General features: G+C 51.4%; 1 long non-coding RNA gene across 1 annotated transcript in view; it reads right to left on the reverse strand.

Moving 5' to 3' along the window:
* Positions 1–27,683, reverse strand: part of LOC138068783 (uncharacterized) — a 68,136-nt gene that overhangs the window by 17,207 nt on the left and 23,246 nt on the right. The window contains exon 2 of the long non-coding RNA XR_011143551.1: positions 5,199–5,302. This is a non-coding gene — a long non-coding RNA (uncharacterized lncRNA). The remainder of the gene's footprint in view (positions 1–5,198; positions 5,303–27,683) is intronic.

Here is a 27,683-nt window from a genome sequence, read left to right on the forward strand (position 1 = left end):
AGACGGTGGGATTGAAAGGGAGAACGGTATAACTTGAAATCTAGGGAAAGCTCCACATCAGAAGATGATGTGGAGTTAAAACACACATCAGCTTTAACTTCTTGCTAATGCCCTTATAAATGACAGAGTAAACGATAGAACAAACGTAAAAGTGCCAAAGTTCGCTAGGAGATTTCAAAAGCTCTAGTGTTTCATAAAACAAAAAAAGTCAGAAATGGAAAACACATTTTTTAAGTATGAACTTTCATGGAATTCAATAAAAATGTGTTTTTCTGACTGGAAACATTTTTTTATCTTTAGGAATGAAAAACAACACAACTGAGTAAAGTGTCTCAGACATACAGCGCTCTTGGCTTGGCCTTTGAGGTCTGCTGCCCTGAACACATCCCACCAGCCAGAGTCTCAGACTGTTCTTCTCTCCTTTCACAGCCCGATCTGCCTCTCCAACTCCAAGCTATTCCCAAGTCTTCCCTCTTTCTATTAGGATTTTTCTAGTCCTATCTCTCTTTCTTTTTCTGTAACACCAAATTCTCTGGCCTTCACTTAAAAAAAAAAAGTCATCACTTTTCTTTCCAACGCAACTGCCTCTCTCTTTAGGCCACATTTCTTACAGCTACCAACACTGCAACAGGATTTGATTTCACTGAAAAGCCCATTTCTAATCTTTATATGCTGATTGTTGCAGCACACGATTTCTGCACTGGCACCTTCCAAGCGAGTACTCGGAGCAGTCCTCCGCTGGCCAAAGCGCTGCAGAGCAAACCAAACACCCAAAGCCTCCGAGCTGATCAGAAACCAGCTGAGAGTGACTGAAAGTGAGTGTTGACATATCAAATCCTCCTGGGTAGCGCTCGCCCACACCAGTGATAAAAGGGTCTACGAAAAAGGAGAGAGAAAAGGAAAAAAAAAAAAGAAGGGAACTTCTTGGATTGATCAGAAATGAATCATGTACATGTTCATAATATAAAACAAGGACTGCTGAACAGTTAAACCTTGACTTCAGCTACAGCTTTGTTGGAATAAGGCTTTCATTTCCAAACGCTAACTTGCATGCTGCTATTCATTTCATAAAGCTGGAGCCATCCTTTTCTCTGGCTTTCCAACAGGACGAAAGCAGAGTTTGTGGGAGCTGGCTTTAAAATGTTCGTGACACCTTTAAAAATGTTTAAAAGCCCCAGATACAGTTGTTAGGTTTCAAATGTGTAAAGTGTTAACCTCCCCACAAAAGCAACTTGAAAGAAAGATTTTTGATCAGCACCACTATTGAGAATAATTCAGTTCATATGCTTTTAGATAGCTGTGGGAGACAAAATATTTTAGGAAACTGTTGCCCAGGATCCTTTACTATTTTGATTTTTCTCCTACAGAATTTTGAGGTCTAACCCAAAGATGAGCTATAAGACGTCCGGCAGAAACCCGGCAGCACAAAGACGGAGGGAGCAAAGACCCACACTCGCACACCCACAGGCACACGTGCTGGCACAACACACTCAAAGTGATGCAGAATTCCCTCATTCAGCACCGATAACTTTCTTCCACATTGGCTGCCTGGTGTGCGTTTTAATTTTTTATATTTGCTTTTTAATCTCCAGCACTAAGAGAGATGACAACAGTACTTTTAGATAAACTGGAAGCTAAAATAAGTGACGTGCTTTGAAACAGGAGAGTGTGCTTAGTTTCATTTGGATATAAGAACTGATCAGGGGAAGCAGAAACGAGTTGGGTTTTGGTAAAGCAATAGGGATTTGGTAAATGTTTCCTCCGGGCTAATCCCAGCATCTTTTTCCTTCTTCGCGTTCGATCCTGTATTGCTCAGGACAACCTGGGACAAAATCAACTTTGGCTGGGTTTTCCCCAGGGGAAAAGCCAGCCAGGGCCGAGGCCTCCAGGAAGCTGTTTCGACGCCTGATTTCAGATGTAAAAACTTCTTTCCAGCCAGGGCCATCACACAGGAGCCAGTTCCCGAGCGGTGTGGGGACACCTCAGTCTTCAAATCTTTCCCAAACTGTGTCAGGATAACCCTGAGTCTTTGTGATCTAACCAAATGTATGTCACGCTTCCTCAAGTTAATAACAGATGTCCCAGGAAAGACAGCTCTTGAGGTCAGGTTTTTTTTTTCCTTTTTTTTTTTTTTTGTTAAACTGTTGTCTTTTTACTTCCCCATTTAAAAGCCGGCGGCGGGGAGGGGGGGGATCCCTGCATGGCCCTGGGAGCCGCCTGCCTGGCCGCCCCTCGCCCACCTCCCGGCCAGGCAGCCCAGGAGCGCTGCGGTGCTGTGAGCTCTCTCCTATTCTTACACAAGTGTCCCTTCAACGAGGGAAAATAAGTATAAGAAGCAAACACTTGAGTTTCCTTAACGCAAACCCTCCCCACCTCCTCTTCGGTTCTTTATTTTATTTTATTATTATTATTTCTTTCCTCCTCCTCTGGCGACATAAAAAGCGGCTGCGCCTGCCCCTGTTGAATGTAAATGCCTTTGAAGTGGAACTAATCATTTCAAGGATAGTTTGCGTTGTCCTAACAACGCAGCTGAATTGCGAAGCCCCGCTTTTTGTTGGAGATATGTTTTCTTTCTTTCAGCCCAACCTGATGATGATATACTGCTTTCACGCTCTGTCCTCCCGCATCGTAAATCTCCGCTGCCGGCTCCCCGGCCCGCAGCCCCCCGCGCCAGCGGGGGAGCGGGGCCGCCCCTGCGGAGCCGCGCCGCGCAGCACCGCGCCGCGCCGCGCTCCGCACCGCCGGGGCCGCCCCGACGGCCCTGCCCGGCCCGGAGCCGCCCCGCTCCGCCGCCCCCTCTGCGCACCCCCCGCAGCCATCCACCCCTGCGGGTCCCCCTCGGCCCCCCGCGGCCGCTGGCCCCGCAGCTCCCGTTAATGCCATTAGTGACAGGGCTCGGGTTTCAATCGGGGCTCGGTGACAGTCGCAGGCTGCAGCGGGTGCCTCGGAAATGCAGGTCAAGTGGCGAGCGCTCGGGTTTCACGGCCAAGGCTACCGGCAGGCAACCTTGGGAATGCCCCGGGAGCCGAGCGGAGCCGAGCGCTGCTCCGCCGGGATGCCCGACCCCAGCGCTGCGCTCCCCTCCGGAGCAGGGAAAACCGCTCCGCCGCCTCCGGACGCCGTCCCGCCAGCTCCCGTTCCCACCTAGCACCTCTGTAGTAGTGGGGCACTTTCTGGGTTAACTTCCCCCCAGTGGGTGTTTGCCGGCTGACAACTCTTTCTCAGAACGCAGAAACATATTTTATTTACTGCCTCCTATAAATTATTTCCTAGCTGGGCTGAGGTAGTTCCATTAAAGCTGCATGGTTTGCTTATACCAAATAGTTATCTGGGGATCGCTTTTTTTTTTTTTTTCTTGGCCATCATAAAGCTACGCAGTTGCCAGAGAGCAGGGAAAGGGGGTCAGGAAGAACTGACTGACAGAGTACTGTGCCTCAGGAACCGGCATGGGAACAGAAAAGACAAGAGACCAGTTTGCCCTCCCTGGTTATGAGGCCCTGCAGCCGCAGGAACAACCAGGCAGGAGCAGGCAGCGGTGCCAGGACCACCTGGGCTCATCCCTCCTTGCCACCAAGTCGGACACAAATCTGGGGCAGGGGGTGACGAAGCCGTGCAGCACCAGGGTAGGGGTGACAAAGCTGCATAGTGCCAGCCAAAGCCATCCCAGGAAGCATCGGCACTGCCCCAGGCCTCGGCCCTGCGGGTGTCCCTCCACACGGCAGTGGAGCGACGGAGTGAGGCTCTCCCATTGCCTCGGTGTGCTCCAAGGGACATGAGAGCACAGCTCACTGCAGCTCTTCCTGCTCCGACCCCATCCATCCACGTGGACACCCAAAACCACAGGCCCCATAGGAGCTGAGTAACAAACTCCTCCTCTCCAGCACCTCTCCCCTGCCCCAAGACAGGTCCCAACACCACCATGAGCCCCACGTCTCCTCCTTTCTCCATAAGGTCCAAGATCTTTCTGTCAGTAGCCAACAACCTTGAGCAACCTCTGCTTCTCTAGTCCTGCAAAAGGCCTCCATGCAACCAGGCTTGCTTTCCCTGGATGCTCACGGGTCTCTCAGCTAACCTCCTCCCCACTTGTCTTGTATGAGGAAGGGGAACTAAAACCAGGTCCTTTCCTTAGCAGAAAGGTAGCAGAAGACCATGATCATCGTCCTCAACAGGAATCATTTCTGAAGGAGGACTCAGCTGGACTCAAACCCTCAGCTCCTAAGGAGGGTATGCTGAGCATGGTGGGTGGCAGGTCATGTTACCAAGTGCTCGTTAGAGGCTGAAAGCCGTGGAGTGTACAGGGGCTCCCGTGTGGGTTTTGGGGAGTTCATGTGGCTGCATTTTGCCCAACACAACCCTCTGGCACAAAGCACTTTCTGATAAGACCTGAATGCATTCAAACCAAGCATTTTCCCAGGTGGTGGCTCTCCCTGACATAAAATAGCCATATAGCAGCAGGAGCTGCCATTCTGACAAGCATAAATCAGTCTCTAGCTGAGGGTACTCCCTCATCTCTGCCGGGCAGGAGCTGCCTTGAGAAGTCCCAGGCCAGCGCTCCACACCTGTGGCGTGGAGATAGGGCAAGGTTTGCCCGTCTGCCAGCTCAGGACCACCTAGTTTCTCCCTGGTGCTCAGCTCTCCTTGCTGGTGCTCTTGCAAAGCTCAGCTATCTGGGGACAAGATTGCTTTAGCACCCAGGACTGCTGTACCCAGCTTCCCTTGGGCCCTTTGCAACAGAGCAAGTGGCAACAACAGCGCACAAGTTCAGCTCAGGGGACGTAAATAGGCAAGATGCAGGTGGCCTTCCTCAGCAGGAAGGAAAGCCACGCAAATGCATGAGACCAAGGAAAACTCTATGTCAATATCAGGTAACAGTTTATCCTCAGAAAGTGGTCTATAGCCGTCATTCCCAGGGGACCTACAAGAAACTCCTATAGTTTGCAAGGAGAAGGTATGGCAATTAAAGGCCATCTCTCTTTCTAATGCCTTTTTTCTCACCCCATACAGGGGTGTTTTGGCTAGAAAAGTAGGAGGGGACTTGGTCTTTCAGTTCTTAATATTCAAAACATAAGCCTGAGAAAAGCAGGGTGTAAAGTAGTTGGAAAACAAACTGCCAACTAGAAACAGGCAATGCTGCCTCTGGTTGGGATGTGAAGTATATGCGCTACTGCTGTTTATATTTATTTAAACTAATAACTCACTCAATCATACACAGGTAGCTTTATTGCAGCTGAAGTTCTCGGCGTTCCCCATCTGTTGCTTTCTAGTCCAGGAACGCTCTGAATCCCCCCAGGCAAAACAGGGCCTGTGAAGAAAGGAATACAAGGGGTAGAAATTGCAGCTTGCCGTTTCACCACCAGTGAAATGTCATCATGTTCCTAATGAACAAACTTGAATATTTTAAGTTTGCTTTAATTCCTTCAAGCAAACTCTTCGTTTTCACATGGATGCAGCCACACTTCATTGGCACCTTTCTGCCCAAAAACTCTTGGCTCGAGAACCATAATGTGTTCTTGACATAACATTTTATATGTAAAGCATGAAAAGTTTGTTTCAGTATATTAAGCCAAGGTGTTGCTGATTACAGTGGATACACCAACTTCTGGGAGGCCAGAATGGAGAAGACACAGCCCAGACACAGAGCGGCGACGGCCAGCCCTCCCCAGACTGCCCCACTGCCCCCGGGGGCAAAAAGGCAGAGAAAAGTCCCTTGAAAGAAACTGGGCTTGTGATTTCAACCCCAGAGCAGCTGTGTAGAGGCCACTTCAGCATTTCACCTCGGCGGACAGATACACCCCAGACTATACCTGCACCCTCACTGCAAGCGCCTTGTCTCGCAGGACTTTTCAGTGCTTTTAAAAGTCAGATTTAATAGCACTGTTTACAGAGCAGACCCTGAGCACGCAGTCTTTCCGTATCAGCGCCTTCTCAGACACGAGCTGCCATACTCGACGCTGAGATTTTCCCTGTAGAAGGACAGCCCGTAAAAGCAGCGCCCGCCTCTGCCCGCTCGCGGCCGGGCCGACGCTGTCCGATGCCTGCTTGAGAGGGGCTCGCGTCTCAGGAACCGCACTCCTGCATCGTAAGCTAAGCTTAGAGATCACACGGCTCTTTCTGAAGAACGTGTGGTTTAGTCCTTTTAAATGTTTCTGGCTTTCTGAGTCTCTGCATCCCATTTTCGATCCGAAAGGTTGAGATTCTCATACAGAGAATCCCAGAACTTTACGGAGAGCCCCCGAGAGTCTCAAAGATAACAGACTTCTCAAGTACCATTTAAAGAAATCAGGTTTCTTCCTTTGGTTGAATATATTCACCACATTTGTCACAGCTGGTGCAGCGAAAATACACTAAAGACTTGTGAAGGTGTAAAAAAAAAAAAAAAGAAAAAAGAAAAAAAAATCTTTGTATTGGTCTAGGGATGAGACCCAAAGCTCCACAAAAGCAGCAGCTTCAGCTGACTCCAGCTGGCCCCTGCCAAGCGCTGACAACCATTCAAAACGGGCAGTAGCCTGGTTGTGTTCTTATCAACGTTAAAATACTTCAATCGACGTGCTTGAGAAGGCATGTTGTGAGGGAACACAGAACTTGCGGCGGGAGACGGGTTCGCACCGGCGTCAGCGGGTGCGATCCCGCCGACGTCCCCGCGGCCCAGCCGGCGTGCCCGCTTGCGCTGCCACCGGCTGCGGGCCCAGGCTTCCGAAAATGAAATGCTAGAGTAGAAATTGCCCAGGACCCCCCCGCCTTCATTTATAAGAAACCTACCTTTTAAGATTTTCCTAAGTACTTTGATTTCAGTCGGCACGCAACCTCGGTAACCATGGACATCATTTATGAGATATGGTAAAACCACAACTTTATTAAATGTCATACCCAGTTACAGAACAAGCGCTGTATGATAACAAAAAGAAAGCGTGCCTACGAGCAGCCCAAGAGCTGAACTGTCTCATTTAATGTATTCCCTCTACATCCTGAAAATACACACAGAGCAGCCGCTTCTACGTTATGAAATGACTATGCAGAAAATGCATACTCTTGGCAACACGTGCTTTGGCTTTTTCCCCTCTTGCCATACCATCTTTTCTGCAACTCCCTTGCAGAAAGTTTAAAATTATCATCCAGTCCTTCATCAGCTCTTAGTTCACTGTTCCTGAGCTACAAAAAGGGGAGAAACTGCAACCAAAAAAAAAAAGGGGGGGGAAAGAAAAAAAAAAAAAGAACCCAACTTGAAACATCCTGGGATAAATTTTAAAAGCTTGTAAGACAAAAGACTGCAAACAGCATGTAGCATGAGAAAGGCTTAATACTCAAAGAAACACCCTTCAAAAATAATACGTCTGTTTGATCTGCAAAAGCTCCTTCAGTTGCAGCCCGCTTGCGCTAACACTTTCGGACAGCCTAAAGCGTCGGGCAAGGCCTCCGAGTTTCTTCCCTGAGACTTGACGGAACAATATTTTCAGATATATTTTCTTTATGATGCTCCCGACTGTCAGCCGTTACACAGCATCAAGAGTAGACACGCTCAAGAAAACGCAATGTGAATGAGCAAAATTTTTTAGAAAGTCTATTAAAAAAAAAAAGTAAGTTTTGTTTTGCTTTGTTTCAAAATAGGGCTAGATTGCAATCAGTGGTATCGATTCAGCAGCTGACACGGCTTTCCCGGCTATAGCATACGGGGAAATATCACAGCAGTGGATTACCTAGCCAGTATTTGGGTTTTTCTGTGCTGCAAAGGACTGAACTGGATCTCAGCCTCTAAAGGGTGCTGATTATCCTCCCATTAGGAGACTGCTGAAAAAAAAACCAAAAACCCCAAAAAAACCCAAATCAGCGGCAGCAGAGGAGCAGCCAGCGGCGCCCACGAGCGGTGCCTGCGGGCGTCCCGCTGCCCGGCCGGGCGCCCTCCCCGCCGAGCCAGGGCTGGCCTCGCGCGCGGGTGCGACGTTTGCAGTCGCAGTCTTTAAAAAAAAAAAAAAAAAAAAATTAAAATCTCCTCCATTCAAACAGTCCCAGCTTGAGATAGCTCTGGATATTATTACGCCTGTCAGGGAGACGGGGAGAATAATGTGGGCAAAAAGGCCGGGCTGCTCCCGGCCGGGTTGGCGGCGGCGAGCACAAAGGGGTTGGCGGGGGGCTCGGCCGGGAGAGCGGCACGTCCTCGGCGCTCGCAGCGCTTCCGCTCCTCCACGAAGCCACGTAGCGAATCGCTCGGGAAAAAGGCCGCGGCGACACAGCTCCAGGCTACCCGACACGGGGCACCGCTTTGAAGTCGGCTGCACTGGTTCCACCCTGCACGACTCCCAATGCGGGCACCCGCGCCAGTGCACACGTGTCCCCACGCTAGCGCCGTGCTGCATCCGTGCCAGTGCACATGCAACCCCACGCTAGCACTTCGCTGCACCTGCGCCAGTGCACACACGTCCCCACGCTAGCACCACGCTGCATCCGGGCCAGTGCACACGTGTCCCCACGCTAGTGCCGTGCTGCACCTGTGCCAGTGCACGTGTCCCCACGCTAGTGCCGTAGTACATCTGTGCCAGTGCACACACGTCCCCACACTAGCACCATGCTGCATGCCAGTGCACACGCGTCCCCATGCTAGTGCCACGCTGCACCTGTGCCAGTGCACGTGTCCCCATGCTAGTGCCGCGCTACATCCGTGCCAGTGCACACGCATCCCCACACTAGCACCGTGCTGCACCTGCACCAGTGCACACACGTCCCCATGCTAGTGCCACGCTGCACCTGTGCCAGTGCACATGTGTCCCCATGCTAGTGCCGCGCTACATCCGTGCCAGTGCACACGCGTCCCCACACTAGCACCATGCTGCACCAGTGCACACGCATCCCCACACTAGCACCGTGCTGCACCTGCACCAGTGCACACACGTCCCCATGCTAGTGCCGCGCTACACCCGCGCCAGTGCACACGCGTCCCCACGCTAGCACCGCGCTGCACCTGCACAAGTGCACACGCGTCCCCACGCTAGCACCACGCTGCACAAGTGCACACGCGTCCCCATGCTAGTGCCGCGCTGCACCTGCGCCAGTGCACACGTGTCCCCACGCTAGCACCGCGCTGCACCCATGCACACGCGTCCCCATGCTGGCACCGCGCTGCACCTGCCCCAGGGCACACACATCCCCACGCTGGCACCGCGCTGCACCCACACCCGTGCACACGCGTCCCCACGCTGGCACCGCGCTGCGCCCGCGCCAGCACGCACACCCCTGCGCCAGCAGGCGCGCACCAGCGCCTGCCGCGGCCCGCAGGCACCCAGGCGGCTGCACCGCGCGGCCCCCGCCAGCGGCGGCTCTCGCAGCAGAGCCCTGCCGGCGCCACAGCGCTCCCGGCCCCTCCGCACCTCCCGCCGCCGCGGCGGAGCGTTCACCTTCCGCGTCTCCGCAGGCGCGCTCTGCCCTGGCTCTTTGCTCAAAGACTTCTCCAGGACCCCAGCACCTCACCGAGCGCGACAAGCTCCTGCAGCCCACGGCCGGCGAGGGGGCTCGGCCAGCCGCCTGCGGCCCACGGACACCCCGGGCCGGCGCACAGGTCCCGCTCGATTTCTTTGCAAACAAGGTGTTGGCCTGAAAAAGGCTGAGCTCGCGTAGCTGCCAGCGGTGAGGCTGCCGGGCCGGGGCAGGCAGAGGCGCGGGGTCACGCACCCGCTCCCGCCGCCTCTCCGCCGTGGGGCACGGCGGTGTCTCGTGAGCGAAAGCAGGCCGGATCAGGCCCCTAACTGGTAACATTACAACCCATGTGTTTCAAGCGCTTTTGTCCCTATCTGCTCGATTAGTAACCAGTGCCTGAGTTAACAGATTAGGTCGTTCTGGATCACAGCAGAGTATCGTTTGCAAAGGATTGTCTTGACACCCTCCATATTTCCTCGTTTCTTTAATTCGCTATTACAATTATACACTAAAGAATTTTCCAATTAGGATAATTTACATAAGCAAATGTGGCTTAGTGTAAACAATTAGCATCATGTCATTGCATGAAAATGTGTAATTATTCCACAGATCTTCCTAAAGACTATTGTGCTAAGAGTTTGTGGCAATGCTAGTACCTTCATTAGTTTCCCATTTGCGTTGTTAAAATAAGAGCGGCAGTGTGGCGGCAGGACACGTATATCCCACGCCGACAACACTCCCCGCACCCACCACCATCCGTTCTGGCTAGGTAGCTTATGTTTCATGCTCCAGGATTTACCTCCCAGAACAGTAGGCTGGGGGAAAAAAAGAAAAATCACATCGCTGACTAACCTTTAACAGCGTTCATCTCTTTGTTCCTCTTCCAAATAGAAAAACTACAAGCCAAATTGTATTAAAACACCCTTCCTAAATATTTCCAAAAGGAGACACAAAGATCAAAGCGATGTACAAAACAGCTCCCTAATTTTGCTTATTTGCTTCACTGAAGTATCAGAGGGGCATCGGGAGGCAGGCTGTGATTGATTTCTAATGATTCTGTCATTCCAACTCTATCCCAGATCTTTCTTCGCATTTCATTTTTAAATGTTTTCGATTATGGGGCAACAAAGAGCTACTCCTTCTGCCTAGAACAAACCTTAGTTTTGATTAAGCACTTCTGGTAACCATTTAGGGTGCTAAAATATCATTGCATTTAATTATCCTTGGTTTTTTATGGTCTTCTTTATTGCTCATTAAATTACTAAAGATGCTGCTGCAGTTTGCTGTTAAGGAATGATCCAGCAAGCAGCATATGCTGGTGAAAGGTTGCTCAAGTTTCCACGGCATCTGAAGCTGTCAGCATAAATTCACTGATTTTGTTTTATCAAAGGATAAGCAGCGCTTGTAAAACCCTCATACTTTGGTAACCAAAGTACTAGTCACATAAAAGAGACCTTTTAGGAATTAGGTTTGGGGAGCAGCATTATGCTGGAATTTAAAACATTTGGAGAAACATCTCCGTAATTCAAAGCTGAGCAAATCTTATTGGCTAGGAACATGGATGTGAAGGTATCTGTTTTTTCCTGCCCCAGCCAGACCCAGGCATCTTTTGCAAATACCGCTTGGAGGTCTCCAACAAATATGGGCAAAGGGACAGAGGCTCCAAACTGGAAATGGGCTCTACCATCCTTTGCAGCTGTGATCCCAACACAACAGCCACAAACGTGCCCACAAGCGTGAGACACAGAGCCAAAGTGTTGAAAATACTGGCTGCTGTTCTTGCACAACATAGAAAAATGGTCCAAAAGGAGCCATCCCAATATCATGGTGACACCTCGTCTGTGGATGCCACGAACAAGTGAACGTCCTCGGTGCCGGGCACGGTTGATACCTGCAACCCCAGCAGCCCTTGGTTTGCCTGCAAGTCATGGAGCCTACTCCAAACCATGGGACCACGGGTGGACGTGGCCAGGGCCTGGGAGCACACCGCGATGCTGCAGCAAGAATGGCTGTGTTAGCAGCAGTCCATCATTTATGGAAAGCTAGCCAGCAAAGGGGATTTTTCAGTCTCACAGATAGAGCACAGTTCAGTAACACAGATAGAGCAAAACAACAAAAACGTCTATCTGCCAGCCAGTAAATCCTTTACTTTTTTTCCTTTCCAGACAAAGCAGGCTTGAAACACGAAAGGATGCAATGGAGTGTCCTCTGAGTCTGTGCCACCCACCACCCCACGAGAGCAGCACGCGCTCCTGCCTCAGCCCTAAGGAGCACAACCGGAGCCTGGGATAACTGAGGTTTCCCTCTGGAAAACAGCAGCCTCGAGCACACCTTCGCCCCTCTCACCCCACTTCCCTCCTACAACGAATTCCTCAATTTTACTTCGCACTCCTGACCCAGCAACACAAACTCTTCCCTATGTTACGCAAACGCTCACCCCAGCAGCCTTAAACATCCTCCCAGCTGCCTCAAAATTGGAGCTTCTCTCCTGATCTGCCAAACAGCCTAACGCAAAAAAACAAAGCTGCGAGCTCGCACCTGGCTCGCGGGAGGAGGGCCTGAGCGAAGGACTGCCGAGCCATCACAGCCTGCCCCAGGGCTCCAGCATCCCGCCGCAGCCCTGCACGCGCGCTCCCGCGGCTGCCCCTCGACGGCACAAGGCTGCGTGTCTGCGTGTCGTTCCCCCGCCGGTCATTTTATAGGGAGAAATGCTTTGCAGTTTGGTGAGCTTCAAAATCAACATGCCTTCCTTTTCTGTCCTCTTTTATTCACTCACCTAGTCTGCCAAGTTGGGGGAAAACCAGCGATCGCAAGGTATGCGGTTATATTAATTCAGTAATAAGATTACCAGCCGATGCTGGGACAGAGCAGTAGCCTTATCTCTGTTCGGTTATTTTGTGTAATGCTGAAGCCACACTGATAGTTAAACATTGTATTACAGTGTGTTTTTGTAATCTCAAATGAAAGCTATTCAACTAATTCTCTGAGCTTCATTATTTTCTCAGATTCCCTTTAAACTGTTCTTATGTGTAACTATATTTACTTAACTAAAAAACTGTGAGCAGCCCACGTGAATACAGCAGGGATTTCCCCGTTCATACGTTTATGCAAGCTACCTTTATCAGCTTAGCAAATAACACAGCTCAAAGGTTTTACAGGTTTCCACTTTTTCAGCTGTTACCTTTTTGCATTAGGTTGTCTTAGCTTTCCATTTAACCTTACACATCCAAAGCAGCAGCAGTTTGCACTTGCAGCTTTCGGAGGGTAGGATCTGCTGAGGTTTTAAGAACTTCTTCTGTGTGGACTAAAACTCTCTCAGTGCCACCACAGTAGAGAATTGTTCAACTTTCTGAATGCCAGGATGGAGGATATTTGAGATGATGTTCACCATGGCCCTTCTGACCTCTTCCCCACAGGCCTTTTTAAGTTTAGCTTTTTAGATGCTGGACCTGATAGGGCCAAAAATCTGCCATCAAGTTCTGCCAGGTCAAATGCCTTTTCACGTGCCTCAGAAATCAGCTGTGCATAATTCTCCCATCTCTGCTCTCAAACCGTTTTAACTGAACAACAAAAACATCATCAGAACGGCGACTTCCACCACCTACCTATTCTGGCACGTGCCAACATGTTCCTTTTTATATCTCCCACAGGGTACAGATATTTTAATCAGGGTTGTGGAGGAGGTCACACTGAGCAGGCCAAGTTGGGGATGGAGCGGGCCGGGAGGGACGAAGCGCCCTGCTGCCGACGCATCATGCGGCAGAGTGGTGCTGGCGCGGGCCAGTTGCGTGTTGGCACATCCGCACCGGCTCGGGGCGCAGCAGAGGCTGACTGCCCTTCATGGCCTGCTCTGCTCGTGCTTTGATACCTGAGTCGTGCCCAGACACCAGAAAATAACAACCTTAGGCTGGAAACAGAAGAAAGCAGGAGAGAAGAGAGGAAAACATCGGGAAATGTCATACTAGGTTCATCTACATCTTTCCTGTGACTGTGAAGCTAAACTCAAGACTGGTCTGATGGGCCCTGCTCTGCTCCTGTCCCTCCAGACCCTGCATCTTCAAAGTCATAGCCCACCTTTGGGGGCCTGACAGGCACAACAAAACAATTATCCATGAAACTGCTTCCATCCGGCCACCCATGTGTCTTCCAAGCACCTGGAGGACATCAAATGCTGTGTTGGCCCCAGAGGGGTACGGAGGTTGGAGGACATTCCTCTCTAGCAACCACATCCAGCAGGAGCCCAGCACCCTGAAACTGTGCCCTCCAGGTGCGACGGCAAAGGCCTCTGTGCTTACCCTGGAGGAAAAGGAGATGATACCTCTGAAGGTGGGAGGTCCAGGTATGCAGGTCTCCACACCTTCAATCAAGGCACCAGCAACCAACCACTAAACTGGGGTCTGCAGGTTCGGGGGCACCACTGGCCAATCCCCAGCCTCCCTCGTGCCCCAGGCCTCTGCTGGGTGCTGGGAGCACAGGACAGCCACAGGGAAGTACCAGGCTCACGCACAGGCAGAAGCAGGGCTCCGATATCCCTCCCGCTCTGGAAGGTCACCCAACACCTTCGCCTCTTGCTCAGGAGTCAGTGCCACAGGAAGCAGCACAGGGTAACCACATTGCTTAAGGGAAGGATGGAAAGAGGTGCAAAAAAGGGAATATTAATAGGCAGTTACTGTCAGGATATCACCCAGCAGAGAAGTGATCAGTACTCTCTTCTCTAAGAAAGCTTTCCCGTCCATCTCCAGTTGTTTCTCCTTTGAGAAAACCAGGCACCAAAGTACACACCTAAGTGCTGCACAGTCGCTGACAGCAGAAGCACAAGACCACCTTCCCCACTGCTTGTCTCCTCCACCAGCCACGTCCTCACCTCCCTGCACCCCAAGCCGCTGTCCCAAACCACTGTTCTGCGCCGGCTGGGTTTCCTCAGCGCCACACTCAGGAGGAGGCCAGCTGCCAGCACACGTAACGGCCGTGTGCATTTGGAGCCAGTGCTCACAGACCGGGTGCAGAGATCAGAGCGGGGAAGAGCTCGTTGCAGGTGCGGGGCCAAGGAGGCTGTGTAACAGCTCTGGTGTGCCAGCTCTGCGGCCGGGAGGTGTTAGCCGAAATGGCACAGCCACTATTTGATCAGTTATCTGTTTTAAACAATTCCTTCTCCGTTGTGGTTCTGCTGCATTTCCTTGCTGGGATGACCAGGAGCGGGATTTCAAGGCTCTGTATAGCCTTGGGAGGAAGGTGCCTGTAGGTGGAAGGGAACGTTTTGCAGTGCTGCAGTCAAGATCTCGGCAGGGATTGAGGCATTTTAATAGTTATTGGGAACTGACTACTGAAATACAGTATAATTGTCATGGTGCCTCCCTGCTGCAAACAAGCACTAACCCAGATGGTGTCTCCGGGAAGAGCCGCTCCGTTATTGCCTGCACTGCGTTTTGCGTCAAGCGTTTCTCCAACAAGGCGGAAGAGCTCCTGCCATTGTGCTGGTGACACAATGCAATTGCAGGCGGCGTAACACCGACACAACAGGGTAGGCACGACGCCGCATGCTAATGCTCAGCGGACGCAGGCAGGGCTCATCCCGGCCGCTTCCGGGCTCGCCTCCATCAGCTGTCCCGACCCACCTGAACTCTCCCGTTCCCAGGCTCCTCGGGGTTTCTGATCTCCTTGCTCCTCGCCTGTCTGATCCTCCCTCCCCGACCAGCCTGGGCTTCTGATCTCCCAACTACTAATCCAATCTCACCCCCAGCTGCTCTGGGACTCTGATCTTCCCTCTTCAGCTGCGCCAGGCCTGTCTGATTTCCCCTGGCTTCGTTAAGCCTCTGATCTCCTCCCCCCTTCAGCTGCTTGAGCCCCGTCTGAACCGCAGCTACCCTATAACCACCGACAAAGCCCCGGCTGCAACATGGCTTCTTTCACCCGCTCGCCTGCCCATGCAGCGGGTGCAAGCTGCTGAGATGGCTTGCACGTGGCTTGGAGAAGTCAGCCCACAGGTCTGCAGGACACGCCAGGCTCTCCAACAGGAGCGCGATCTCCCATGGCTCCATGTGCAGGCAGATCCCAGGCGGTTTTGCTCACAGGCAGCATGCCCCAATCACCATGGGGCCACTTCACGTAAAGCTACCTGCTCCCCCAAATTTCCCTGTTGACTGCCATGCGCACCATGCCCTCCCAAATTCCCCCCGACCCTTGCACCACTGCAAAACCAAATCCACCCGCTTCCAACAGGGGTGAGCACGGGGAGATGCAGGAACGCCATCCCAGGGCAGGGAGCGGGCAGAGCAATCCTCTCTCTGAATAGCTCAAGGCTCACGCTGGACAACGGCTCCCCACTTCCTTTGTGCTGAGCTGCTTCCAGTAAGCCTGTTGTCCTCCAACGGATCTGCTCATCTCTGCCCAGGTACAGAGTTCACCCTCATGGCAGATTGGTCTCCTCTGTGGATCACACGATGCCATCTCAGTCTCCACCTGCCCCTTAGATCTGCTGATCCTCCCATGCACAGAAAGACTGCATGCACACTTTGGACCCTGTAACCTACTGACATGGCCATAAGACCACATAGTGTATTAGTGGGGCCAGCGTGCTTGCAGCGGGTGGCAGAGGAAGAATGGGATGTCCACCCCTTCACTAGAGAAGGTGAACCTCCACCACGGCCCTCCACTGTGCTGGCCGCTACGGGAAGAAAACGGACGTGATTTGCAGAAGTTAATTAGTATTTTCAAGCTTTTGCACGTTCTTCCAAGGGTTACCATCCTGCCTGTCCCTTTTTCAGTGAAAGCAGAGATTCTCTTGTGTCCACAGGACTCCAGGAGCTGGGGCATGAAGCAAAACCACACGAGGCTCGCAGGAAAACTTCAAAAGAGACAGGCATTTGGTGTGTGGCGTTTCTTTCTGTACTGGCATGAATCACTGTCACTGATCTAAACTAGTCTCTACCATAGGCCAAAAGCAGAAGATGAGAGAAAGGATAAAGCTTTTGTGGGAGAGGCTCTTTCCTTTTAAATGGACAGAAAGGAAGGAAATTGCCAGGTCGGACTGTGGCACAGAGTGGTATGGGCAGCTCTGATCATGAGAGAAAAGGGTTCAGGGCTCAAAACAAGCAAGGGCAAAGCACCAGCATTTTTGTTCCTCCCTGCTTCCTTCCTGCACACGCTACAAATACACAACGCCGGGGTCCCACGATCCGTTCCCGGGAGCTGCTGCGTGGTGAGGACCTTCCCCACCTCGCTGCCTTTTGTGCCGGCGCTGGATGAAGTGCACCGCTCAGCAAACTCGACGCTTGGCAAGGGGTAATCTCCCTTCCCAAGAATGTTTGCCGGCTAATCGCAATGCATTATCAGCTAAAGCAGTTTCATAATGAAGCAATAAGACCCAATGAAGTTGATGTTATCATAGGATAATTGGCCATGTCAGGCAGCCAGATGCCTCAAGGCAAAAGCAAAAGCTGTTTAACGTAGCAAGAAGGTCAATCAGCAGATAATGTCCATTTCCTCTGAATTTATTGCCACAGTATTAGCCATTTCATTGAAGGAGCATTCAGCCACTAGGGTTATATGTATATCTATATGTACTTGGAGAGAGAGCCCCGTCTCTTAGTAAAGGTTTGCTTTTTTTATTGAACTTTTAAAGCAAAAAACTGCCTTTCTGTAATAATTTTCAGACAGCAGAAAACATACCTGAGTGCAGGAAAATACCCAGGCAAACCTGGCAAGGACAAACCTCGGCTCACATGCGCAGCACTCAGGGGATTCCTGCACTCTCCGACCCCAGGAAACTGCTGGAGACCCAGCGAGTGGGTGCTCAGCACCCCGCAGTGCCGTGCCGAGTGTCACTGACGTGGGGGGCACATCAGCTCCTCGAGCCAGCCTGACATGTGAATCTGCTTCCCTTCCTTCATGCAAAGAAGCGTGGTCTCCAGCTAAGACCAGCATGCAGCACACCCTAATTTCCTCTGCAATAGAAAGCCCTGCCTCAGTTTCTCCAAGTGGCATGACGATCCCTGCAGAGGGGCTGTGACGTGCCCTAAGATACCATACTGCACCGTGCCACATCCACCAGCACCCAGCTTTCCTCTAAAATAGGACCTTGAGAGCAAACCCAGTGTTCATTTTCGGAAGGAATAAAAGACTTTGAAGGCCATTCCCCCTGTACCCTGGATTCTCATGCTAAAAATACTCTGGGCTTTTAACAGCACCTAAGAACACCTCCAATTTTTAAAAATAAAAAGGAGAGACAGCCAGACCACCTAACAGGCTTGGAGAATAAGCCAAGATCTGAGCAACTGGTAATTACTATGGGAGGGACCAACAAATAAGGCTTCTGAACATCTCATCTGGATGAAAATTTCAGCTAACCAACACACTACTGCAGTCTCAGCCGTCAAAACAACTGCAAGTTGTGCACAGAAACCCGCTGCCAGATGGTCGCTGCAAGAGAGAATTCACTGCTGCTAATCCAGGGCACCTGCACCCAGGGATCGCCCACGCGCTGGGCCAGAGCAGAGGGGGAAAGTGGTTTCGCATTGGCCCTCCCCATCCCGACACGGGGCTGCTGCAGGGTGAGACATCCTGGTGAGACGAGTCCCGCACTGCCAGCAGGGTGACTGTTCCTGCCAGCAGGGACTTTGGGCGGAGGTCTCTGATCCAGCCCTGCGGTCCCTGTGCTCCAACAGTCCGCAGGATCTGACTGTTGCTAAAAGCGTGTTTCTTATTCACACACATCACCCCACAGCATTTTCCTTCTTCAGGCTCTAAATTGATGGTAACCACCACCTGACAAGCCCCCTGGGAAATAGCTCCTATCTCCTGGTCTCCTCCAGCAGGTGGGCAGAGCCAGGGTCACACTTTGCAACTACATGCTCCAGCACAGTGATTCACTTGGAAATAGGTATGCATGAGAACGAGAGACAGAGTGGCCAAAAACTGGGCTTTGTGTAGTCATACGAAACATCTGATTAGATTAAACAGTCATAATCATTCAAACAAAAGCTATGTCCCCCCCAACCCAGATAAAAGGGCAGGCAGTTACACTGCATGCCTTGCTGGTGCTTTACGGCAAGGAAAATAAGAGCAATGATATTCTTCCACAAGGAGCACAAAGCACAGTAGGACACACTCTCCAGCCAGCTTTACGAAAGGAAGAAACCGAGGCAGGGAGAACTGACATGCAATAGCTCTATGGAAAATTAGAGCATGTCCCAGCCCTTTTCAAGGCTGTCTCTCAACACTGATGTCATTAAGCACAACCATATCCTGCCGTAGTACTTAACAGGGTTTATTAATAAAAGGTGGACATCCCCTTTCTCATCTGCAAAGGAAATGATATCTCTTGGGGAGGTTTGTACACTAGAATAAAAACGGAACTTTCTATATTCCTGGAGGCTTTTCCAGCAGCCACTGGAGTATACATGAAGTTTTGCCATCAGTAAGAGCAGGCTGAGGTTCAGTCAGCCCCATAATAAGGTGGCTGCAGGACTGGAGTCATTTCTAAAGCCAGATAGCAAATCCTGAAATGCAAGTGTACCCCTTTGCCCGGCCGCTCTGGAGCAGAGCATCCGGCAGCAGCGGCATTTCCCGACGCGGGGCCGTGGGCGGCACACGCCAGCCAACGACCTGCTGCTCCGGCGGGGGGGATGCAGAAGCACCAGCGGTTCCCGTCGAGCCGCGCTGCTCGCAGGAGCGTTTCGGCAGACACTTCCCATCCACCCTGCGTTACCACCCTCCTTCCTGCAGCCACCCATGTGGGTCTACATGGCTGCACGCAAACAGCCTGAAAAATTATGCAGACAAGATTAGAAATTGTTCTTGAAAGCTTCCAAAACTCCAAGAAATTCCCCTGGGATGCGGAAGCACATTGTGCGTAAGCAGCTGAGAAATTAGGGAAATAAAGACTACGCATTAATAGGAGGACTGCTACAATTACTTTAGGTTGTTGGGAGGGGGAGTTGTCTGTAAGCCTGAACAAAATCCTTCCAGCCATTTTGTGGAGTTACTGGAAGAGGAACAAATACATTTCCCCTCATACCACCAGGAAGGATAATACCATGGCTAAACCTGGTCAGGCCAAGGCAGATAATAAAAAAGATATGTAAGGCTAAGTGAGGGCCTACATTCAGGGAGCTGATCCTAACGTATGGAGACTGCTAAGGTCCAGAAAAGATGTCCCACCGAGGACCCCAGGGAACTGAGCACAGGCCCCAGAGCCCAGAACCCCCTAACTCAGCTGTGGTGCTCAATATAGGAGAAAGCATTGTGGCTTCATGAGTTTCCCACACAACCGAATTGCTAACACCCACATTTTCACAGTTATTTTTTTGCTGAAGTCCTTTGGAGTTTACAAAGCAGCAGGGTTCTGGTGTTTTGGAGAGTTAGTAGTGGTACAAGCCATTCCAAAAAATGGAATTTAGGGTCCAAACTGGCAATTTTTCATTCTTTCTTAGTCTCTTAAAGAGGAAAACTTTGAAGCAAATCAGTTGCTGTGAACCAGGTCTAGCTTTGCCTTGCCTCTCAAACAACCCATCCAGGTTTGCAGTTCGAGCTTCCTGCGGCAAAGGTCCCCCTTACAGCACCCACCAGCGTCTCCCTACGGCTCGCCCGAGCAATAGGCTGCAGGATGGTTTCTGCAGGACTCCAAAGGTTAGCTGCGGGGAGTCCCCAGAGGACTGCGCGAGTCAGAAAGACCGTTTCTCCTAGCAGGGCCTAGCAAAGAGGCTGCTGCACCTGAGAGGCTGAAGGAGCCTTCCCTTCTCCTTCTGCAGAAGGTTTTCTCCTTTCTGATATCTGCAGTCTTGACCAACCCAGAAATTCCTCTAGATAAAGCAGCACAGAGGCTCTAATTCACCATGGACGTTGGATCTTCTAATTGTATTAGGGATTTATACACAGAGTTAGTAAAATACCATATGGTCCCCGTAATACAGGCTAGTTTTTCCTTGGCAGGCTATGTAAGCTGCTAACAGCAGACAAGGTCATAACACGTCTTCTTATCACTGCTTTATATTCTGTACCCTGCTTTATTGCATGTCATCCAACCGAGAGATTGGATATATTTGCTAACCTCTTGCCTTCTCAAAAGATTCCCAGTCCCAAGCTTCATTCCAGAAGCAAGGTCTCTGCATCGCCTTAAAATGATTACTGCGTGCCTGGATTTACACCTTCCACTTAAACAGCGTGTCCTGCACGTAAACGATAATCTAAAAATCACTTCCAGCTTCTGTCCCCACTCGCAGGAACAGAGCCTGTCCTCCTCAAGCCCAGAGGCACCATGGGTGTCTCAACTAGCAACCAGAAACATCTCCCTCCTTTTTTTTGCCTCCCCCAGTTTACCAAATTCCAGGAAAACCTTCACTTCTCTAGGCTCAGTCCACCCAATAAAATACTCTGAGAGAGCAGACTCCAGGTTTTGCTCTTTGTGCAGCAAACTACTGTTCAGCAGTCAGGGAAGTGTGTGGTGGGGAGGAGGAGGAGGAGGAGGAGGAGGAGGAGGAGGAGGAGGAATTTCAGACTATTGGTTACTGACACCTGTGCCTCAGACAGACAGCAAGCTGCCACGCAGCAGACCGCAGTCCTCCTTCTCCATCCTCCTCTACAGTACCCCTTGCACATCTGTCCACTGCAGCTCTGTGCTCAGCAAGGAGAGATCCTCCTCAAAAGAGGAGCAACGTTCACGGACTCCAGGATGGGGGATAGATGCACAGATTTGACCCAGTAGAAAAAGCAGATCACACCTGGCTGCTTATATACTAAAGCTCTGGCCCCAGGTTTCAGGTCCGTGGTGGTCCATTGGCTGCCCCTGCTTGAGGCCATCTGTGCACGCACAGTCAGTGGGTCTGCACGGAGACCATCAGCTGCTCCATCGCCTCCGCAGAGGCAGCACAAAGGTGTGAACATGCAGCATTTCAAACCGGCCGTGGCTCCACTGCCATTTCCAACTGCTGCCTATCAAACCAGATGGAAATCAATACAGACAGGCTCTCTCCCCTTCCTCATTAGCCACTTCTACTCTAACACAATACAGAGCAGCCCAACAAACAACTTAATGCAAGCACCCAAAGCAGAAGTGCAAACACTGCACTCTCACTCTGCCTAAATTAATAACTTAAATGAATTTAAAAATCAATAAAACGAATAGGCTGACACAAGAAAAGGGAAAGGGCAGGGAAGGGAGGATGCCTGCTCTCAACTATGCCTCCAAATCTCTCTTCCAGCTCCCCCTCAATCCTGCTTTTGCCCACCAACAGCTACACAGTGTGTCCCAAGAAGAGGACAGCAGAACAGCCGCGTGCCCAGCTGCCCGGGCCCAGAAGGCAGATTTCCTGCGTAAACACCTGCTGGCAGTTGGATGCCTTTTCTCAGTTTGGCTTCACGAGCTGCCATTGTTTCACAGGAGTAGAGCCCAGCGCTCCTCTTAAATTAGTCACCTCCGTGTCTCCCTGCTTGGTTTCATCACCGTTCAGATGTCAGTTTGAAGGGCAGATGTCATGTGTGGGAAAATTTCCAGATTTCCAGGGGAAGGAAGGTAACAATCCATTTTTGGTTTACGGAAAGCAATCAAGATAAGTTTCAAGGGGAAAAATAAGTCTGAACGTTTGCTCCAGCAGCAGTTTCTCACAAACGCTCTCAAAGTACAGAAAATAATGACAAAGGCAGGGAGCAACCATTCTGCCGCAGCTGCATTACCGGTTCCCAGACAGCCTCCTGTGTTAACTACATACATTCACTTTATGAAATCACCACAGCAAGCTATAAATGATGCATGAAAATTAAATGAGAGAACTCCAACCAAGGCATGAATCCATGGCCACATGGCTGAGCTGGGCTTCGGGGAGAACTGCGGAGACAAAGCGGAGGCAGAGAGAAAGCCCAGCGTGTTTGGGAAACCAGAATAACCTCCTGAGAACTTTGCTTTTAAAAACCAAAGCTGTATTTCGGGAGGCGGCTGAAAGAGCATCCCTTTGAAAGACACGAAGACCCTGGGAACAGGGGGTAAATCAGCCTTAATCATCCCAGAAAACATAAGCCAACTTTATAGGTATGTTCAGGGAGACCACCTCTAAGCTGAGTTTCATTTTAAGGGGAGATATTTTTCAAGGCTTCCGGTTCACTACCACAAGTGCTGGTGCAGCGGTGCAGCAGTGCAGCAGGCAGAGGGGGTGACAGCATACAGGACCACTTTGGGGCTGTGCCCTGCCCCACACTCCTGCTGCTTAAGACTCTTAGTGACTCTGCGTGAGATCACCTCTGTGCCGCGCCACTCTTCCCGCTCATGATAGCCACAAGCATTCCTACCACAGTGCTGCACCTCAGGGCACCACTGTGCGATACTTCCAGAAGGGGACTTTCATCCTAGCTGGTCCACAGCTACCTGGCTATTAGAAATAACCTAGAGTTTTAGGGCAATTCTACCAAAACTAGGGGTCACACCTTGAATTCAGGCCAAGGCAGCTCTCAGGAGGGCCCCAGTCCAACAGAAATGCTGCTGTTTCTACTAGGACTTAGGGCCATCAGCACCTCCGAAGCAAAACTTGCAATTGGAAGGGAAGTCAGAAGAAGAAATATTAGGAGTTGCTCTTTGAGAGTTTGTATTAGTTAGCATTAATGTGCAAGCGGCTGGTAGACAACACTTTTTCTCCGGAGACTGGCAGAAGGGTGTAAACGTGACTCAAGGCTCTTACGCTCTCAAAGCTCTGAAACTGCAGACAGCCCCAGCTTTCATAGCGCTGCAGATACAGGATTGAGGGTGATGTCTAAGTAGGGGGTAGAGAAGTGATAAGCAGAATCTTACCAACAAAAAGTGCAGGATTTCTTACACAAACATAGCTCCAAATGAAGCCAATAGGCTCTTCTCCTATAACATATGCAAAACTAAATTGCTGTAGCTGCTCTAAACACAACAGCTAAACCTTAGTCCTTAATCTGACTGCCTCATATTTCTCCTGCTTGGTTGGAAATAACTCCTGTGGAAGCAACTAGTTGGGACGGAGCTTATCACACAGGAGGACAGAGCGGGACTGCTCTCTCCCCACAGCCCAAACCTGCAGGGACGCTGCAGGATCTCTGCCCAGGAGGCAGAAGCTGTGGCTAACCCCTGCTGACCTCTTAAACTGCTCCCACCCATCGGGATAATGCATCACCATCTGCTCTTCGATGGAAATCAGCAGCCAGGCAAGACGGAAGATGCTGGTGGGGAAGGGGAACCAGCCACCACACTGACCACAGCCTCCAGCCCTCTCTGCGCGGTGACTCCTGTCCTCTCCTGCTCCTCGCCTGGCCAAACGGCACGGCAAGCCCAGCAGGGCAAAGCCCGTGTCTCCCCCGGGTACAAGCCATGCCTGGAACAAGCAGGCTCAGCACTCAGCTGGATTTCTAGGAAATGTCATAACACAAATAATAAATACTCATCCTAACAATTTAAAATTCCTGCTGACCGCATAACGCGGCTCGCAGCCAAGCGTTCGTGGCCGAACTTTTGGCGCCTGGAGTTACACATCCAAATAAAGAACCTGATTGTCGAGGCACTGCCATGCCGCCTCCCATCAGCGATGGGAGCTGACTAGCAACAGAAGACAAAACAGGACGAGAAAATATGCACGCGTCCAAACGGCAAGGCTGCTTGGTTAGATGCCAACATGCTGACGTAGGTATCAACTCTGAAAAATGCTTAACCTTTTTGTCGCGTACATTAAATAAACCAGCTACATCTAAAACAGTTCGCACATACTTGACACGCTAGGAGACAGCTGCATGTATATTCGAATCATTAAAAAAATAAACTGGTAGAAATTAGGCTTTTTTGAAAATTTTTTTTGGTAGAAAATATGTTCCCATTAGAAAAGTATTTAGGAAATTTCACATATCATTTCTTAACCCAAAAAACATCTAGTTTCGTTTAAGTATTCCACATAATCTGCAGATAAATTGTCTGGAAAATAATCCGTAGCCAAAATAACCAAAAACGTTTGATTTTGGAAAATGAAAAGCAGAGAATAAATTCTCATCAAACAAATTCACAGAATAAAAGGATAACTACTGATGAAACAGATAGTTTTCTGACTGCTTTTCTAATACTCCATAAAATGTGCTGAGCAGAAGAAAAGCAAGCTAAAATTGAAAACCAGAATCTCATATTGGGAAGTATATTAAAAACAGACAGATAAATACATGCCAGGTTTATTTTTGTGTCCTTTCAGAAATGATTTTTTACTTCCTTAAGGTTTGAAAATGCTTTCCCCCCCCCTTCTAGCTCCCAGCTAATGCATGCGGTTGCATCGGTCACACCAGTCACATCACACCCCCTAATCCAGTGTATTTGATCGCAGCTGACATGACACAACCCAACAAACAAATGGCTGCAGACAACACAGTTGTTCCCTTTTAAAAAAATGTTCTTTTCTCATTGAATGTGATGCAACTTTAAAAATTAGAAATGTGCTGCATTTTACTGGATCATCAGAAAGGAAGTATTCAGAAATGTAAACGGTGCGCGTGCTTTGCCTCCTCTCCTGCGCCCAAGCCTGCGACTGCCACAGCACAACGGGTGCAGTTTGCTATCCCAATGAACGCTCCCCGGCCCGGCACTGCTCCCCTGCCCGGGGGTGCTGCTGGGGTGTCAGTGCAATCAGGCATTTCTGGAAGCTGACTTGCGATCTGCTTTGTATTATTTCTGAAATGTCCCTTTGAAGTAAAAAAAACTCCCAAAGAACTTAAAACATCTTTGCTTACCACTGTCACCTTGGTTCTTTGCAAAACCCCAGGCACTGGCCTCAGGATGTTACAGCAATCAACAGGAGGACGCACAACACCAACCGTGCTGAAACCTGAACTGTCCTGAGACTCACCCCCCAGGTCCCAAGAACTGTGGAGACAGCTGTCCAGTTCCAGCTTCATTTCAAGTACATTTTGAAAGATGATCAGGAAAGGCACTTTGTATGTGGGCCCAGATGTGTCCACATCTGTGGACAAATTGATACATCACCTCGGCTATGCTGTAGGCGCTGGATTTGGGTGCTAGGCTCCCTGTACGGCCAAAAGGGCAGTGCTTCACCGATTCATACGGGCAGTAGTTACATTCCTGGATTAGATCCCAATGGCCCTTTGAAAGCACCTCCCACACCTCTCTCCTTCTCTCTCCTTTGACCAGAAATAACTTGGTACCCGGGAAAACTGGGAGGTGCATCTCCAGCAAGTCTGGGGCATCCGCATGGACCTGAGAGCACCCGGGACATTGCCACCCTCACCACCCCCCCCCTGCACCCTGGGCACCCCGACACTGGCACCCCCAGCCCCGGCAGGACCCTGCGAGCACACCCCGAGGAGGAGGCGGCCTGCACTAACCCCCACGCGTGCACACTCCTCGGGAGGCTGTTTCCACAGCTGCCCTCCCAGGGCCGCCGGCGGCGACGGGGAGGGCGACCCGAGCGCGGCGGGCCCCGACGGAGCGGCCCGCAGCCCGCTGACAGCGCCGGGCACATGCCCGCCCCCGGCTGGGGCTGGGCGCGCTCCCGACAGCCGTCATTAGGCCCCATTAGCGGCCCTCGGGGAGTTCGCTTAATTACGTTAACGACGCGCGTGTTCACACGAGCAGCGCGTTAGGCGCCGTCTCCGGCGCTGCTGGCCGCGCCGCGACGGCCATCACCCCGGCTGCCCGCCCCGGGGCGCCGGGCCGGGCCGGGCCGAGTCGGGCCGAGCCAGGCCGAGCCGAGCCGGGCCGGGCCGGGCCCTGCTGTGCCATGCAATGCCGTGTCGTGCCCGTCCCGTCCGCCCGCCCCTCGGGGCGCGGCAGCACGGTGCCCCCGGGCAGAGCCGGGGCAGCGGTGGCCCCGCTCTCCGGGCCCAGCTTGGCCCGGCCACCCGGGACCCTGCGCAGCACCGCAGCCAGGCCACCGTGACAGCAACCCACGGGGGACACGACATCTAAGTGGGGCTGGTACCTGGGAAGAGGGATCTGTGGCCGGTCCCTGCAGGCACTGCCAGGGCTAGTGTTTGCAGGAGGGGGGATGCCCAGCCTGTGCTGGAGGTGATTCCTCTGGCCCAGGCTGCTGCAGATCCTGCTAGGAAAACGCAGCTTCTTCCTCCACAGCTTTCCAGGAGACAGGGAAATACCAGCAGGAGAGCACCAGTGCTGGGGCTCCTGGCAGAGCTGCGCGTGGTGCCAGGAAATCTGCAGTCAGCCATGAGTGGATGCAGGCGGAGCTGGATCTCATCCAGCCTGCTGCACCCCATCCCCCCAGGCAGGACCCTAACGGGAGGATGCTGGACCCTGCAGGGCCCCTAGGTTTTGCCCCACTGGCTATCAGGGTTGAGGTTCATGGTGTGGCAGGAGACCGTCAGGAGGGTGACCCACAGGGCCCTGGAGTCCTGGGCACCCTGCCAGACCCCATCCTCTCTTGCAGAGGTGCTTCACAGACCCTTCCTGCTGCCCCACCTCTTTGCAGCAGAGCATGGCTCTTGTAGAGCAGAGGCTGCCAGGGCAGGAGGGGGAGGCAGATTCACATCTGCCCACACGTGCTCCCTCTTGCACCTTGCCCAAGGCCCAGGCCAACCCCTACAAAATCCTTGAGCCTTGCACTGAAAGCAGGCAAAAGCAGCCTCCCCAAACCAGGTTACAGGATTAACAGCCGGTACTGGAGTCGAGTGGTGGGCAGCTGGTGCAGCAGGTCCTCAAGGTGCAGGAGCAAAGCACGTCCCTCTGCAAAGTGACAGCCAAGCTGTCGGCAGCCCTGCTGCAAGGAGCTTTGTCTCCGGCTGGATGGCAAGGGGAGGGGGTGGAATAAGTTGCGCAGAGCGATATGAAATGCAGTGCCAGTACTGAGGACTAGTGAGGCTGGTTTCAGAGGCTGTCTGCTGCTCAGAGATTCAAGTCCCTTTTGATCCAGCAGAACCAGGCTTTTTTCCCTTTCACAGGCACAGCTAGAGCCCGTCTGTCCACTGGGGTTTTTGTCTCATGCTAGGACAGAGGCAGAGCTCTAAGGACAGCTCTAGTTGAAGATGTTGCCTTCCAGGTGATCATTTTTATTGTGCCAACTGTACATTTAATAAGTGCAATTTTTTTTCTTCTCATGGTAGCTTTTGTCAAGAAAATATTGGCAAGCAGGATTTGTTGTGTAAATGCACCTACAGGCTTAAACTGCAGGCATTTGGAAAAGGAATAAATCAAAGTGTAAATATATTATTATACACACCTAGGGCCTGATCCTGTGGAGATTTGCTCCTGAGAATAATCCTTATGCAGGCAACTGCAGCATTCCTTTGAACTCAGCCAGACTACCTGGGAGAGCAGGAAGCATCTC

The sequence above is a fragment of the Struthio camelus genome, chromosome 11, assembly GCF_040807025.1.
Source record: "Struthio camelus isolate bStrCam1 chromosome 11, bStrCam1.hap1, whole genome shotgun sequence".
Classification (NCBI taxonomy): Eukaryota; Metazoa; Chordata; class Aves; order Struthioniformes; family Struthionidae; genus Struthio; species Struthio camelus.